Source organism: Ornithorhynchus anatinus, chromosome 9, assembly GCF_004115215.2.
Source record: "Ornithorhynchus anatinus isolate Pmale09 chromosome 9, mOrnAna1.pri.v4, whole genome shotgun sequence".
Taxonomy (NCBI): domain Eukaryota; kingdom Metazoa; phylum Chordata; class Mammalia; order Monotremata; family Ornithorhynchidae; genus Ornithorhynchus; species Ornithorhynchus anatinus.
The window spans coordinates 35,822,477-35,839,901 of NC_041736.1; positions in this window are offsets into that span (position 1 = coordinate 35,822,477).

The window sequence follows — 17,425 nt, forward strand, 5'->3', positions numbered from 1 at the left end:
ACAAGGTCCCGGGTTCAGGACCATAATGGCCCCAAACTAAGGGAATGGGGGGAAGTGGCAGGTCTCCCCTTATTGCCCGAGGCTGGGGCAGACTTCCTCTGAACGTTCTGTCCGCCCTGATTCCGCTACCCTGGGTGCCATGTGTAGCAGCCATAATATCACCTGCATGCCACTGGGCACCTGGTGCCAGCCTTGGCCACCCTCACCATGGGACTCCTTGTAGAGACATAGTCCAATTGGGCACATCTCCCTGAGGAAGCAGGAAATTACCCTGGCCCTTTATGTTCTGGAAACAGAGATAGGATTCTGCAAAATGTTCTGGAAACAGAGATAGGATTCTGCACAAAATCAATGCAAATGGAGAAGCTGAGTGACTCAGTGAGGGGAATCTAAGATTTCCGGCTCTACTAAACCTTACTTCTTGTTTTCGGTGGGGATGACATAAGAGCTCCCTGGAAGCTTGCCTTAGAGTGTCTGATCTAGAAAGCCGATGGAATCGCTGCTGTCCTCCCCTCCGCGCCCTTCTCTCTTTCTTTTTTAATTGTATTTGTTAGGCATTTACTAGTTGCCAGACACTGCACTAAGCGCTGGGGTTGATATGAGCCAATCAGGTTGGACACAGTCCATGTCCCACATGAGGCTCTTAATCCCTATTTTACAGATAAGGTAAATGAGGCCCAGAGAATTGAAGTGACTTGCTCAAGATCACACAGCAGACAAGTGGCAAAACTGGGATTAGAAGCCAGGTCCTTCTGACTCCCAGGCCCATGCTCCATCCACCAGGCCACACTGCTTTTCCATTTCCCATAAATGGCGCAAAACAATTTGACTCAAGAAGGTGCGGATTTTGCTCCCTGGCCTAACCTATGCTTCCCCTTGGGTTCAGTCCTGGGGGGGCGGGGGGGGGGGGCAGGAGCCTAGGGGCAGGATTTGAATATCTAGAGCTTTTTGTCCCACCTCTCCATAATGTTGCTTCACCTCTCTCTGAGTGACCCTACAGAGCAGAAAAGAGGAAGCCCTCACCTCCAGCTGGTGGCCATGGTCAACCTTGCATGAAAAGCTGTGTGGCACAATAGATAGAGCATGGGCCTATCCCCACTCTGCCAGTTGTCCGTTGTGTGACCTTGGGCAAGTTTCTTCACTTCTCTGGGCCTCAGTTACCTCATCTGTAAAATGGGGCTTAAGACAGTTACCCCTTTGTGTGATGGGGATTGTGTCCAACCCGATTAACTTTTATCTACCTCAACCCTTAGTACAGTGGCTGGTACATAGTAAGCACTTAATAAATACGCAAAAAAAAGTGGGGCACCCCAAACGACCAGATGGAATGGTTCAGAGGCCAGCCCAGCATGGCACTGTCAGTTTCATCCTTGTGGCTAGCCAGGAGCCTAGCTCCTGAGCAGCGGACAAAGGCTACTGAAAACACAATAAAGCAAGTGCCCTTCTGACTTGCAATATGATTTCAGATGCAAATGCAGCCCAAAAAGCAAGATCCTCTTAGCCCAACAGCTATAAACATATTTATCTGTCCATTGATGTGGAAGATGATACTCCCTAGGGTGAGATTTTTATCAGTGTGTGATGTGTGAGTGTGACTGATAAGATCATTCCCTAAGCAAATGGAGGTACTTCAATCAATCAATAAATGGTGTTTATTGAAAGCTGTGTGCCCAACACCACATTCAGCATTTGGGAGAGTTCATTATGATAGAGTAGGTGGACACAATCCCTGTCCACAAGGAAATTACAGACTAGAGTGGGAAACAGATACTATTATTTCTGCCATTTTGTTATTATTATTAAGTCAAGAGGTCTGGGAATTTTCTGTCCCCCCTTCCCTTTCCCTCACAAATGATTTGAGGCTATTAACCTTGTAAACTGAATGCCCTTTGCCAGACTCTGACTAACTTTTCTTCAGATTAAGAACATTTTCAAGGAGAGAAATGATCACAGTCTCCTGCTGCTTATGGATCCTGCAGGGATATCTTTGGCCAAGTAGTGGAGTTATGGGCCTACACTTTTCTAGGCCTCAGGATTAATCTCTCTACATCATCGTTTCCTTCCCTCAGGGCTGTCCACCCACCTGGTACCCTGTAAGCTCACTTTCCCGAAATGGTGAGAGGGAAAGAATTGATGTTCTTTTCTGATTATCTCTAACATTCTGCTCTGTGGCTAAAAGGCAAGCTGAGAGAAAATGATTTTCCAAATGGAGGGTGGTGGCTCAAGAATGCAGCATCCTGTTTCCTGAACATTTTCAACAGCACATGTGAGTCCTACCCAGCATTACATGATCAAGGAAGGATTACCACCCATGAGGTCAGCTCAGAGCTGGTTTCATTCCACAAACTAGGTAAGATTTTGTATCTCCTCCAATGCTTGGCACACAGCAAGCGCTTAACAAATACCACGTTATTTTCATTATGATCATTATTATAGATACATACCTATAGTATGTATGTCTGAATCTGTGTATATAAGTATGCATATAAGCAAGTCTAAAGATCCTTCCGTGATGAGTAAGGCTGTAAATGAGTGTTGATCTATCGTGCAGAATTTTGACTGGGCCGAATGCCTAGTTTTTGTGGTTTGCCTCCGTTAAAGAGCAAGTTTTTCAAAGGAGAAATAAGGGGAAGAAAACATAATGGAAAAGTTATCGAGATTATATTACCACTGAACTGGAGAATAATAATATTAATAATAATTGTATTTATTAAGAGCTTTGCTGAGGTAGGTGCAAGATAACTGGGTCAGACGTGGTCCCTGTCCCACGTGGGGCTCACAGTCTAAGAAGGAGGGAGAGCAGGTATTTTATACTCAATTTACAAATGAGGAGACTGAGGTACAGAGAAGTCCAGAGACTTACCCCAAGTCACATAGCAGGCAAGTGGTGGAGCAGGGACTAGAATCCTGGTTTTCATTCATTCGTTCGTCCGTCCATCCATCCATCCATCCATCCATCCATCCATCCATCCATCCATCCATCCATCCATCCATCCATCCATCCATCCATCCATTAATTCTTTCTTTCCCTTGTAATAATAATAATAATAATGTTGGTATTTGTTAAGCGCTTACTATGTGCAGAGCACTGTTCTAAGCGCTGGGGGAGATAGAGGGTAATCAGGTTGTCCCACATGAGGCTCACAGTCTTCATCCCCATTTTACAGATGAGGGAACTGAGGCCCAGAGAAGTTAAGTAGCTCGTCCAAAGTCACACAGCTGACAAGTGGTGGAGCCGGAATTTGTACCCGCGACCTCTCACTCCCAAACCCGGGCTCTTGCCACTGAGCCACGCTGCTTCTCTGTAGTTATTGAGCGCTTACTGTGTGCAAAGCACTGCACTCAGCGCTAGGGAGAGTACAATATAACAATAAAAAGGCACATCCCCTGCCCCACAACTGCAGTTCAATGCTTTTTCCTCTAAGCCAGCCTGTACTCTGGTACCAAGATCTGGCTACTCCGTTCAGTAACCATCCAGTAAGCCGCTGCTTCAGAGCTGTAAGCGGGGAATGCTGTTTTCAAAGGCCATTTCCCCAGAACAAGGTATCCCTGTGGTCATTGCATTCTGGCTACTCAGCTTTCATGGAGAGACCATTCATTCTGCTCTGAACTACCTCTAAACCTTGCAGGGGACCTAGACCAGTCAATAGGGAAGGAGCATGGCCTAGTGGAAAGACCATAGACCTGGGAGTCGGAGGACCTTGGTTCTAATCCCGGCTCCGCACTTGTCTGCTCTGTGTGACTTTGGACAAGTCACTTCACTTCTCTGTGTCTCGGAAGCAGCATAGCTCAGTGAAAGAGCACGGGCCTGGGAGTCAGAGGTCATGGGTTCGAATCTCGACTCTGCCACTTGCCTGCTGTGTGACCTTGGGCAAATCACTTAACTTCTCTGTGCCTCCGTTACCTCATCTGTAAAATGGGGATTAAGACTGGGACCCTCACGTGGGACAACCTGATTACCCTGTATCTATCCCAGAGCTTAGAATAGTGCTCTGCACATAGTAAGTGCTTAACAAATACCAACATTATTATTATCTGTAAAATGGGGATTAAATACCTGTTGTCCCTTATACTTAGACTGTGAGCACCATGCGGGAACCTGTCAATCTTGTATCTACCCTAGCTTTTAGAACTGTGCTTGACACATAGTAAGCACTTAATAAATGCTATTATTATTATTGTTTGTCCTTCCTCCATTGACTTGACCCAAGCCCTCTCCACCCTCAAAGCCTTCCTAAAATCCCACCTCCTCAAGACTTCCCCAGTCAGTTCCCAACACCATAAGTCAAATCAGCTCAACAGTCACCTACTTACATATTCAGTTATGTATTCTGATTTATAAATATTTATCTATACATACCTCTAAATATGGAAAATACCTATAAATACGTAAGTATTTTTAGATCTGCCTTCCCTTTAGAATTGGAAACTCATTGTGAGCGGGAATATGCCAGGCTTCTACTGTACTTTCCCAAGGATTTTAATATGCATTTAGTGCATTTTATACAATTAGACTGTGACAGTTCTTTGAGGGCGGGGACCTGTTCACTAACACTATAGACCTTGTCCAAACACTTCATTCACACAGGCAAATTCTCAATAATAGCACTGATGGGCTGAAATAAAATCAATGTCATTATTGCTATTAGTACTACCACTATTTCTTCTAATAGTCTCTTACTCTGAAGTCCCTAATCAGGGAAGCAGCATGGTCTAGTGGAAAGAACACGGGCCTGGGAGTGAAAGGACGTGTGTTCTAATCCCGCCTCTGCCTCGTGCCTGCTGTGGGCAAGGCACTTCACCTCTCTGTGCCTCAGTTACCTCATCTGGAAATTCATTCATTCAATAGTATTTATTGAGCGCTTACTATGTGCAGAGCACTGTACTAAGCACTTGGAATGTACAATTCAGCAACAGATAGAGACAATCCCTGCCCACTGATGGGCTTACAGCTCGGCCACTTGTCAGCTGGGTGACTTTGGGCAAGTCACTTAACCTCTTGGTGCCTCAGTTACCTCATCTGTAAAATGGGGATTAAGACTGTGAGCCCCACGTGGGACAACCTGATTCTCCTGTGTCTACCCCAGCGCTTAGAACAGTGCTCGGCACATAGTAAGCACTTAACAAATACCAACATTATTATTAATCGGGGAATGGGGATTAAGACTGGTAACCCCATGTGGGACAGGGGCTGTGTCCAACCTGATTACCTCATGTCTACCTCAGTGCTTAGAACAGTGATTGGCACATATTGAGCGCTTAACAAATACCACAATTATTATTATTGTTAATTCAGTATCTGTGGATTGCAATAAGATATCATGCCTTTGGTCTGTGCAGTGTCTGGCCCTGCAAAGCTTCAAATGCACTACACTAACCCTGTCAGTGTTGTGCCCATGAGTTCAGGAAAAGGACAATCCAAGTTGTCACTATTTAATTGTTGTATTAATTCAATAAACATTTATTTTATGTGCAGGTCCTGCTCATGATAGGACAGGAAACCAGAGCATCAGCAAAAACAATGCTGTCCGATAAACTGAATTCCTCCCCAAGTGTAATTTTTTTTAGCTCATTAGTCTGGAGTTTTATCTCCTTGGCCTCTCCCCGTAAACCCAAATGGAAAGTTATTCTGAACTCAGTACAAACCAGGGTCAGACTTTAAAAAAAAATGCATGTATGACTTGGATGGGAACGATCACTTTCTGGGAAAATGAACTCTATACCCTAAGCTCGTTGTGGGCAGGGAATGAACATCAGGGAGGAAAGGGAGAGAAAGAAGGGAAAGTCTTGGTGGAGATAAAGGGAGATTAAGGAATGGAATATCACTTCTTCCATATGCTGCTTGGAAAAATGATCATCAGTCCGAATTCTTCCTGTAACTGAGCACAATTGAGTCCAAGTAAATAGGGTGAATCCGAACTCTACATTGAGCCAATCTGTGGTATTTTAATTATATACATGTGAACATATACATGTACACGTACTCTCCTAAGCGCTTAGTACTGTGCTCTGCACACAGTAAGCTGTCAATAAATACCACTGATTGACTGATTGAAAATGTACGGTGTTCAAATCTTCTCAGCCCCATGGATTTTGATTACGTTGCCGACTTCACATTCTAGCTGAATCCACTAGATGGACCTATTAGCTCAGGAGCCAGGAAACCTCTGGTCATTGGGTGGTTGGTTAAAAGACACGAGTACCAAAGAATACCCTAATCTCTGGCCACATCTCCTCAGATGTTTGTCCTTATGAGGAAGTCTTCCAGAGGCACACTATGTCAAAGAAAGAAACAAAAATACCGAGGATGGAAATCAGATTTCTTTTGTTCTAGGACTAAGTCTCATCAACAGGAATGAGCGTGTTTGGCATTGCTCTCAGATGTGTTTTGTTTAATTCACTAATCTAATGGACACAGGGCTGTTATTCAGAAGTCCTTGTTTGTTTTAAATGCCTCTGTTCTTTCTGGCAGCTCAAAACAGAGGACACGCTGAGCCTCCACGTTGCTGTGGCAGATGGAACTTTCTCGTGTACGAACGTGGCTGAAAATCCCTACGCACGACCACTCTGTCTCTTCTTGGGACCTGGATTCTAAACCCGGCTCCACCACTTGCCTGCTGTGTGTTCTTGGGCTGATCATTTAACTTCTCTCTGCCACAGTTATCTCATCTGTAAAATGGGGGTTAAGCCTGTGGATTGTCCACCCCAATTTACTTGTATCTACCCCAGCAATTAGTACAGTGCTTGGCACATATTAAGCACTTAACAAATACCATCATCGTTATTATTATTCACAGGAGCGTTCTCAGGGCCTAACTGAAAAGGAGTTCAAATCCTACAGAGACTGAACACAGGGGTCGGTTTTGGACTGACATTTGGATTGGCAGCTCCATCTGAGTTCTAGATTGTGAACTCGTGGGCAGAGAATGTGTCTACTTATTGTTATATTATACTCTCTTAAACGCTTAGTGCAGTGCTTTGCACACAGTAAGCACTCAGTAATTACGATAGAATGATTTGAATGAATGAGCTCTTTAGCATTATTTTTTGAGCTCTTACTAGGTGCAAAGCGAAAGATTCAGCTTGTGGGTTAGGGTACAATCCAGTAGAGCTGGTAGACATGATCCACGCTCACAGAGAGCTGTTCTTTTCATTTTAAAGATAGGCACTGATAGGGAAAGTCTTCTAGACTCTAAGATCCTTGTGGGGAGGGAACTGTAAGCCCGTCAAACGGCAGGGACTGTCTCTATCTGTTGCCGACTTGTTCATTCCAAGCGCTTAGTACAGTGCTCTGCACATAGTAAGCGCTCAATAAATACTATTGAATGAACGTATCTGCCAACTTTGTTATGCCGAATTCTCCCAAGGGCCTATACAGTGCTCAGCACACAGTAGGCTCTCAGTGAATACCATTGTTTGAATGATCGATTGACAAGAGTAGATCAGAAAGGGCAGCCTGGTTTAGTGTCTCTCACCAAGTTGGCAATGGAATCTACAATGAAGTCGTTTTAGTCAGGGACCTATCCCGGAGTCCACATTGCCTTTCTGGGCTTATAAACTTAGTGCGTTTTTTTATGTTTCACATAGGGTGAAGTATGGTTTAGTGGAGAGAGCACACATCTGGGAGTCAAAAGGTCACAGGTTGTAATCCCGGCTCCACTATCTGAATGACCTTGTACGGCCTTGGGCAAGTCACTTCACTTCTCTGGTCCTCGGTTACCTCATCTGGAAATGGGGATTAAGACTGCGAGCCCCACGTGAGACAGGGACTGTGTCCAACCTGACTACCCTGTATCTACCCCGGTGTTTAAAACGGTGGTTGGCACATAGTAAGCTCTTAACAAGTACCCTATTATTAATATTATTATTATTATTAAGTAGCCTTTGGTGTTTCGAGTGCTAACTGCATGAGTGGAGGATAATTAGACACCTGTATTTGTGCTCAACCTGTTTTTGATCCGGCAGTAAACATTTGGACACCTGCATTCGTGTTGGTCTTTCCAAGTCAGCTGGCCAATGTCAGACACCCACTGGTGATGTTCCTCTTCTAATTTGCTGTCCTTACTATATGCCAAACACTATGCTAAGCGCTGAGGTAGGTACAAGATAAGCAGGTCAGGCATAGTCCCTGTCCCTCACCCGCCTCACAGTGTAAGGGGGAAGGAGGACAGGTATTGAATCTCCATTTTACAGTTGAGGAAATGGAGGCACAGAGAAGTTATGTCCAAGTCACTCAGCAGTCCAGTGGTGGACCCGGGATTAGACGTCAGGCCCTTCGACTCTTTCCTCTAGACAATACTGCTTCTTAACTATGTTTCTGGTGGTGCCTTTTAGCTTTTGCTTCAGAGTGATTAAATCTGTGCATGTATGCTTATGCTCTGACCTTCTCCCTGGCTAAATTAAAATTCTGTATTTTCACCCTTCAAAAAGTCAGATTTGAATACTTAGAGATGTTACCATAACCCTTTCCCTCTCATGTTACTGACACAGAGTCTGCCCACTTCTTTCTTTAAATTGTATTTGTTAAGCATTTACTATGTGCCAGACACTGTACTAAATGCTGGGGTAGATAAAAAATAATCAGGTGGGACACAGTCTATGTTCCACATTGGGTTCCCAGTCTTAATCCCCATTTTATATATGAGGTACCTGAGGCACAGAAAAGTTAAATTAGTTTCCCAAGGTCTCACAGCAGACAAGCAGCAGAACCAGCATTGGAACCCAGGTCCTCTGACTCCCAGGCCCACGTTCTTTCCATTAGGCCACACTGCTTCTCTTCAGCTTTCCTCTCTTATCCTAATGCTCTTTGTCCTTGCTTACGTCATTTTACTCCTCAGTCTGGCTTCATGGCTCTCCATGACACTTTTTATGGTATTTGTGAAGCACTTACTATGTTCCAGGCACTGTACTAAGTGCTGGAATAGATATAAGGTAATTAGGTTGGACATAGTCCACGTCCCACTTTCATGATCAGGATCTGCTTCCTCTTCTCCTCCACAGACAGAGAAATCTCCTAACAGATACATACATGTATAGCAGCCTCTCCTCACCCAGAACTTCTAGAGTTTCCTGTTCCCTCTCCTTACCAGCCAAACTGTTGCCCTTCATTTCCTTAATCCAAGCCCATGGGGACCTAACGGCAAGAGCACACGCCAGGTAGTCAGAGGACCTGGATTCTAATAATGGCTCCGCCACATATCTGCTGCGTAACCTGGGACAAGTCACTTCATTTTTCCGTGCCTCAGTTACCATGTCTGTAAAATGGGCATTAAGATTGTGAGCACCATGTGAGACATGGACTGTGTCCAACCTGATTATCCTGTATATACTCCAGCACTTAGTACAGTGCCTGGCACATAGACAACTCTGAATAAATACCTTAAAAAAAGACAAACCCAATGGGGATCACATCTGTGCCAATTAAGGGCAAGAGCAGCTTGGCTTAGTGGAAAGAGTACTGGCCTGGGAAACAGGATGTGGATTCTAATCCCTGTCCTGCCACATGCCTACTGTGTGCCCCTGGGCAAGTCACTTGACTTTTCTGGGCCTCAGTTTCCTTATCTGCAGAACAGGGATTAAACACCTGTTCACCCACCTACTGAAACTGTGAGCCCCCATGTAGGACAGGGACCGTGTCTGATTTGATTAACTTGTATCTCACTCAGTAGCTTAGAATGGTGCTTGACCCATATAGTAAGTGCTCAAACGTTATTGTTGTTATTCATTTTTGTTACTATTAATAGGAGCATATGAACACAGGCTCTTTGCCGTCATATATTGTGCCATGACCAGACTGCATAAAAAGTAAAAATGTGTATATTCTATTTTTGCCTTTATAGTCACCCCTCTTTATTTCAGTGAAATGCTCCTAGAAGCCTTGCCTTCTTTTTTTAAATGAAAAAAATATAAAGATAACACAGAGTATAAGCGTTAAAATAGTGATGCTAATGATGATGGTTGATGTAACCTTGAACCACCAAAATCAAAGATGGCCTGACAATCTGGAAAAACCTAGTCACTGGTGACCACTGTCTCATCTGGTTTGGAGGGAGTCTCTTTGGCTCCGAGACGCAACCGCTGAATATTTTTTGAATTTGGCAATAATAAATGTGCTAAGCTGCAAGACTCTTCAAAGCAGAAACAAACAAACAAAATCATCCCCATCCCCAACAGTGTTCGTCCTGGTAGAGAAATAGCTTGGCAGTGCATTGCTAAATGTCCTGAACTGTCCTTCCATGTAGAAGGATAAATTGAAAGTCACCCACAGGTTATCTGGGTCTGTATGCAAGGTGGCTGGAGAGACTTCCTGGGGTTGTACACTCTAAACCCATGACCTTGATTGGAATGGCTTCAGAGATCTTACGGTATCTGTAAAGCACTTACTATGTGCCAGGCACTGTACTGAGCTCTGGGGTAGGTACAAGCAAATCAGGTCGGACATAGTCCGTGTCCCGAATGGGGCTCCCAATCTTAATCCCCGTTTTATAGATGAGGGAACTGAAGCCTGGAGAAGTGAAATGATTTGCCCAAGGTCAAACAACAGAAAAGTGGCAGAGCTGGGATTAAAACCCAGGTCCTTCTGACTCGCAGGCCTGTGCTCTATCCAGTAGGCCAGGTTGTGCCAGCTCCTGATTGCTACTCAATAATTGGATGGATCCATCTTACAAGCTGCTTTTTTCCTTGCCAGTCGTCCAATTTCTGGCCCACTTCCTCTCTCTCTGTCTGGCCATCTAATTTAGTTAGAGCCTTGTTAGGATGTCCTCTGTTGACATGTCTCCTTTCTCCAAGGATATGGTTGATTGTTTATTCCTGTGCCCGTTCTTCTGCTGAGAACCAGAGAAGTCAGACTGTTTGCAAAATCAACACAAATAAACACTGGGACTTAGAAAGCCTAATGAGTTCTGCTTGGGCCTGGAACACTTCAATCTTCATGGAGTGACAGTTTACAAATTGCTGGGAGTTAGTTTATTCAGTCATATTTATTGAGCACTTCCTGTGTGCAGAGCACTATACTAAGCACTTGGGAGAATACAATATAACAAAATATGGACATATTCCCTGCCCACAAGGAGCTTACAGTCTAGAGGGGGAGACAGATTTTAATATAAATAAATAAATTACAGCTACGTACATAGTGCTGTGGGGCTGGGAGGGGGGATGAATAGAGGGAGGAAGTCACCTGTTTCTCTCTCTCCTTTGCTTACACCCTCCCTTCTCTATGAAAATTCCTCTCCGTTTATATCCAACAGACCACCACTTCGAAGTCCAGCTGAAAGCACATCTCTTCCAGGAAGCGTCCCTTGATTCCCCAACAAGTCTCCCCCTTCCTTGTGTCACTTATATACTTGAGTCCATTCTTCCTAATTAGTTGATATTCCACCCTCAGCCCCACAGCACTTATATATATAATTACTCTCTGTTGTTTCTCCTATCTGTAATTCATTTTAACATCTCTCTTCCCCACTAGATTGTAGTTCCATAAGGGTGGGGGCGGGGTGTCACTTTTGCCAACTGTATTGTACTCTTCCAGGTGCTTAGTACGCTGTTCTCCACACTGTAAGCTCTCAAAAATTATTCTTGATCGATTGATTGATTAAGCCAGCATTACAGAGTGGTACTGAGGAAATGCAGGAGGAATTGAGGCATAGGCACCATATAAATGTTTCATTTATCTTCAAGATCACTGCTGTAGACCCAGGGAAAAGCAATGCTCTGGACTACAGAACTTCTCTGTAGTTCACTTTCCCCATCTCTAAAAAGGGGTTTTAATGAGCCTTGTGTAGGACAGGGACTGTGTCTCACTTGATTAGTTTGTCTCTACTCCAGCTTTTAGTACAGTGCTTGATGCATAATAAGCACTTACATATATCACAACTATCATTATTATTATTTCATTATTAACATTTTGGAAATTCTGTGAAGGCCTCTGTAGTCAAATGTTTCTTTTCTGGCACCATATATAAAAGCAATGCTATTCCATTCCTTAATCCCCTTTTATCTCCACCAAGCCCTTCCCTTCTTTCTCTCTCTCTCACCTCCCTCCTACGCTAGCCAACCTAAATAACTTCTCTCTTTTGATGCTTCTTAAACAAATGCACTTCCTGATTCAATTATATACTTCCCCCCACCCCCCATCCCTGAGAAATTCCATTTCAGAATGGTCATCAGCCTAAATTCTTCCTGTAACTGAGTACAATCAAGTGCAAAGAAGTAGCATGGCATAGTGGATAGGAGTACAGGCCTGGGAGTCTGATGGTCTTGGGTCATAATGCTGGCTCTGCCATTCATCTGCTGTGTGACCTAGGGCAAGTCACTTCCCTGCTCTGTGCCTCAGTGACCTCATCTGTAAAATGGGGATCAAGACTGTGAGCCCCATGTGGGATAGGGACTGTGTCTAATCTGATTTGTTTGTATCTACCCCAAAGCTTATTAGAGTGCATGGCACAGAGTAAGCACTCCATAAACAGATACTACAAATAATAGGGTTAAACTGGACTCAACATTGAGCCAATTTGTAGTATTTAATAATAATAATAATTATGGTATTTAGTAGAGAAGCAGCATGGCTCAGTGGAAAGAGCCCGGGCTTGGGGGTCAGAGGTTATGTGTTCGAATCCCGGTTCTGCCACTTGTCAGCTGTGTGATGGTGGGCAAGTCACTTCACTTCTCTGGGCCTCAGTTACCTCATCTGTAAAATGGGGATTGACTGTGAGCCCCATGTGGGACAACCTAATTACCCTGTGTCTACCCCAGCGCTTAGAACAGTGCTCTGCACATAGTAAGCGCTTAACAAATGCCAACATCATTATTATTATTATTATTATTATTAAGCAGTTACTATGTGCCAGGCACTGTACTAACCAAATCGGGCAAAGCTGGGTGACTTTGGGCAAATTACTTAACTTCTGTGTGCCTCAGTTACCTCATCTGTAAAATGGGGATTAAGACTGTGAACCCCACGTGGAACAACCTGGTTACCTTGTATCTACCCCAGTGCTTAGAACAGTGTTTGGCACATGTAAGTGCTTAACAAATACCAGCATTATTATTATTATCATTGAATTGCGCACATGTGTACATATACATCCCTTCTCAGGATCACACCTGGAAGTTTCCAGTTTTTTATCAGCCTCGACTATGGGAGGGAGAGTCAAGTGGAGGCCTAACCTTTCCATTCCCCGCTTGGGCAGTGGCTACTAGGTGGAAGGCAGTCTCAAAACAAGTCAAAACTCCCCTGTGCTGGGCAGCAGTGGCATGGGAGAGAGTCAAGGGTAGAAACTCAAGTTTACTGCATGGAAGGAGGCAATGGTAAACCACTTCCATAGTTTTACTAAGGAAACTCTGTGGATCCACTATCAGAACTATCGCAGATGGAGGTGGGACATTCTGGGAGAGATGTGTCTATGGCATCTCTATGGCTCAGAGAAGACTCAACAGCATAAAGCAAGACAAGTACATATACCTGTATGTGTCATTTACTTAGCTATGATATCTGAATAAATGTCATTAGAATGATTTTAAAAGTTGTCATTTGAAGACACCACAAATGCAAAACTGAAATTGTTGATTGACCTTTGCTAAGACTCCTCTCTCTCTCCACAGCGGGACACTGCCCTCTGTTCCCCACCCTCTTCCCCATAAGGAAGAAACTCCGAGTTGTGGAGTACAGAATATTTAATAAGAGGAAGCTAGTAGAGGATTTAAATGCCTCTGTGGTGAGTCACAAGCAATACATGCCATTTATGGGACAATAGAATTTTGAGAAAAAAGAATTCCCTTTCCTTAACTGGTGTTCTTACTTTCTAATTTTAACGATCAATATTTGTGTATTTTGGTTTAGTTAATCCTTGACTAGCCATTGCACTCACTGGCAGAATGGATTCTATTTCCTGGACTCCTTTGTCAGTGGCTTTGTCAGAAAATGGATTTATATGGATTTAACCATCTAGACTGGAGGCTTGTCGTGGGCAGGGAACATATCTACCAACTCTGTTGTATTGTTCTCTCTCAAGCACTTAGAATAGTGTTTCCATAGAGTTAGCACTCAATAAGTATAATTGACTGATTGACAGATCGTATATGCTTTTTAGGTTCAGTTTGTGCTACTCAGTAATAGCAGTAAAACTCTGTGCTCATCTGAAACTTTCAGTGCCCTTCACAATACCAGAGCAGAAAGAAAATAACCAAGATATTTAGTCCGGTATTGTGGTGAGGAAACTGAGGCCCAAAGAGTTTCCACCCTTTTGCACCCGCGCCTCATAAGGTGAGGCAGAAATAATTTCTACCCTGTGGCCCGGTAGAAATAATAATAATGGTATTTGTTAAATGTTTACTGTGTGCCCAGCACTGTTCTAAATGTTGGAGTGGATACAAGCAACTCGGGTTGGACACAGTCCCTGTCCCATGTGGGGTTCACGGACTCAATCCCCATTTTACAGATAAGGCAACTGAGTCCCAGAGAAATGAAGTGACTTGCCCAAGTCACACAGAAGACAAATGGCAGAGCTGGTCTTAGAACCATGAAGAACCCAGGTCCTTTGATCCCAGAGCTTATTGTTTGCAGACCACTGTGCTAAGCACTGGGAAATGTGTTGTCAAAATTATAATACCAAACCTCAAGCAGTGGAGTAGATATAAGATAAGCAGGTTGGGCACAATCCGTTTTCTACATAGGGGTCACAGTCGGAGGGGGAAGGAGGACAGGCATTTAATCCCCATTTAACAGATGTGGAAACTGAGTCACAGAGATTTGGGTATCATCCCAACAGAGGTGGTAGTTGAAATCATGGAAGGGAGTGGATGTAGTTGGAGGACAGAAGGGGACCCAGGACTGAACCTTGAGGGACTCCCACATTTAGGGAGTGGGAAGCAGAGGAGAAGTCCACAAAGGAGACTGAGAATGAACAGCCAGAGAGATATGAGGAGAACAAAGAGAGGACAGAGTCATTGAAGCCAAGATTTGTTAACATTTCCAGAAGAAGGAGATGGTCCACAATGTCAAAGGCAGCTGAGAGGTCAAGGAGGTTTAGATAGGAGCAGAGGCCTTTGGATTTGGCAAGAAGGAGGTTATTGGTGATTTTTGAAAGGGCAGTTTCTGTGGAGTGAGGGGGATGGAAGCTAGATTGGAGTTCCATTTATGCTTGAAGTTTTAAACACAGATGTAGCACCTCCTGGCTATTCTTTCAAAGACTTGAACAGGGTAGGGTTGTCCTATGGGTTTTTTAAATCCATCTCCCCCATTAGATTATAATTTTTTTGGTGGGCAGATGACACATCTTTGCCTCTTTTATACCTTCCCTAACATTCACTAAGGTCTTAATAAATACCATTATTTCTGGTCCTGCTTCCACATCAGGTTCTCATCATCCGTCTCAGGCCAGGGAATGATTGAAAAACAGCTATATTTATAGCAGAAGTCAGAATGCTAAGAATTGCAGCTAATTTTGAGCCTTGTAGAGCAAAGACATGGAAGAAAAGAGGTTGAAGTGGGATTTGCACACCAAGAACACTATTAGTTAGAAGGCACAGAAACAGCGTGGTCTAGTGGCAAGAGCACGCGCTTGGGAGTCAGAAGTCGTGGGTTCTAATTCCGACTCTGCCACTTGTCTGCTGTGTGACCTTGGGCATGTCACCTAATTTCTCTGTGCCTCAGTTATCTCATCTGTAAAATGGCGATTAAGACTGTGAACTCCATGTGGGACAACCTGATGCTTGGCACGTAGTAAGCACTTAACACATTCCATCATTATTATTGGTTAGAGGAGTTGAACCGCGGAGGCTCCTAGTCTTTAAGTTTCAAGAATAGTCTCAGTATAGCCCACTTGTTAATTTTTCTTTCTGCAGCCTTCCCATCCCTTTCCCCACTTCAAGCACCCAGCATAGAAATCATTTAGAAGCACCACCGTAGGACTCTGATTGATTTTCTCCACCAGAAGTAGCAGCTTCCAAATAAGAACATGCCACACTTCCACTGGAGCTGATATGTGTCATTCATTCCAGTGGAATGGTTTGCTTTGCTCAGGATTTAAGGTGGTATTTTTGCACTATTTTTAAAAAATGCTTACAGTGTTCTAGGCACTGACTAAGCTCTGGGGTAGATGCAAGCTAATCAGATGTGGAATGAAATAGGGCTAGGTAAGCTGGCCCACAGTTTTCCCCACATCCTGCCTTGTGGCAGAAGGAAAGCAAGGTAGGCAGTCAGTTAATCAGTCAATGGTATTTACTGAGCACTTACTGTGTGTAGGGCACTGTACTAAACACTTGGGAGATTATAGCAGAACATTAAGTAGTCTGCCCTGTGCCAAAGAGGCTGTGGTAGTTGCCACAGATTCATCCAGTCTGGAGCCAATTTTCAGCAAGAGGTGAAGTAAAGCAGATGGTGAGTCCAGCTGTCTCCACCAAGGCTCTGAGGTCCAGAGGGCAGCTGATTAGGGTTTGGGGCTAAAAAACTGCTGTAGTCACGTTGCCCCCTCTTGTTTCACCTCACTGCTCTCCTACTCCAAATCAGTTTGCATGCTAAACCTCTCTCTAGCCAGGAATGCCCTCCTTCTTCACAGACAGTTAGTCCCCTTTTCAAGGCCTTAGGGAAGGCACATCTCCTTCAGGAGGTCTTCACTCACTAAGCCCTCATTTTCTCTTCTCCCACCCACTTCTGTGTCACCCTTACTTGCTTCCTTTATTCACCCCTTCTCTGGCCCTGGAGTGCGTACGTATGTATCTGTATTGATTTGTATTAGAGTTTATCTCCCTCTCTAGATTTAAAGCTCATCGTGAGTAGGAATATGTCTGTTATATTGTTCTCTCCCAAATGCTTAGTACAGTGCTCTCTACCCACTAAGTACTCAATAAATATGATTAACTGATTTCACGAACTCCGAGGGCCAGAAGTGGTAGCACTGTTGAGTTGCTGCTAGCCTTCTCTAAGGCTTCTGTCCCTCATGGCTCAAGGAGAGGTTGAGGGCATCTACAAACCTGTGAGGGAGTGAGACAGTGCTTCTCTGGGCATGTCTTTCTGTGGTTGTGAAAATTCCTGAAAGTGTTTGCCTGAGTGTGTATGTGTGTGTCTGCATTTGTGTTGAGTCACTGTGTGCCTGAAAATATCTGAGTGTGTGAGAGAGGAGTTTTTCGCTGTTTGGATCTGTCTTTGTGAGTGTAGGTGTCTGCCTGACTCTGTGTTTGTGTGTGCGTGTCTGAGTGGTAATGTATCTTTGTGTGTTTGTAGGTCCAAATATGTTCATTTATGTTGGTGGTTTAGATAGTGTGCCTGTATGTGAGAGGGTGTTTATATATACCAGCTTTTATGTGAATGTATGTGTCTTTGAGAATCTATATACATCTGAGGGTGGAGGAGAGGGTGCTTTTTTGTTTATGTCTACATTTTTCTGTGATTTTGTGAGGATATGTATCTAAGTTTGGTGTTTTATTG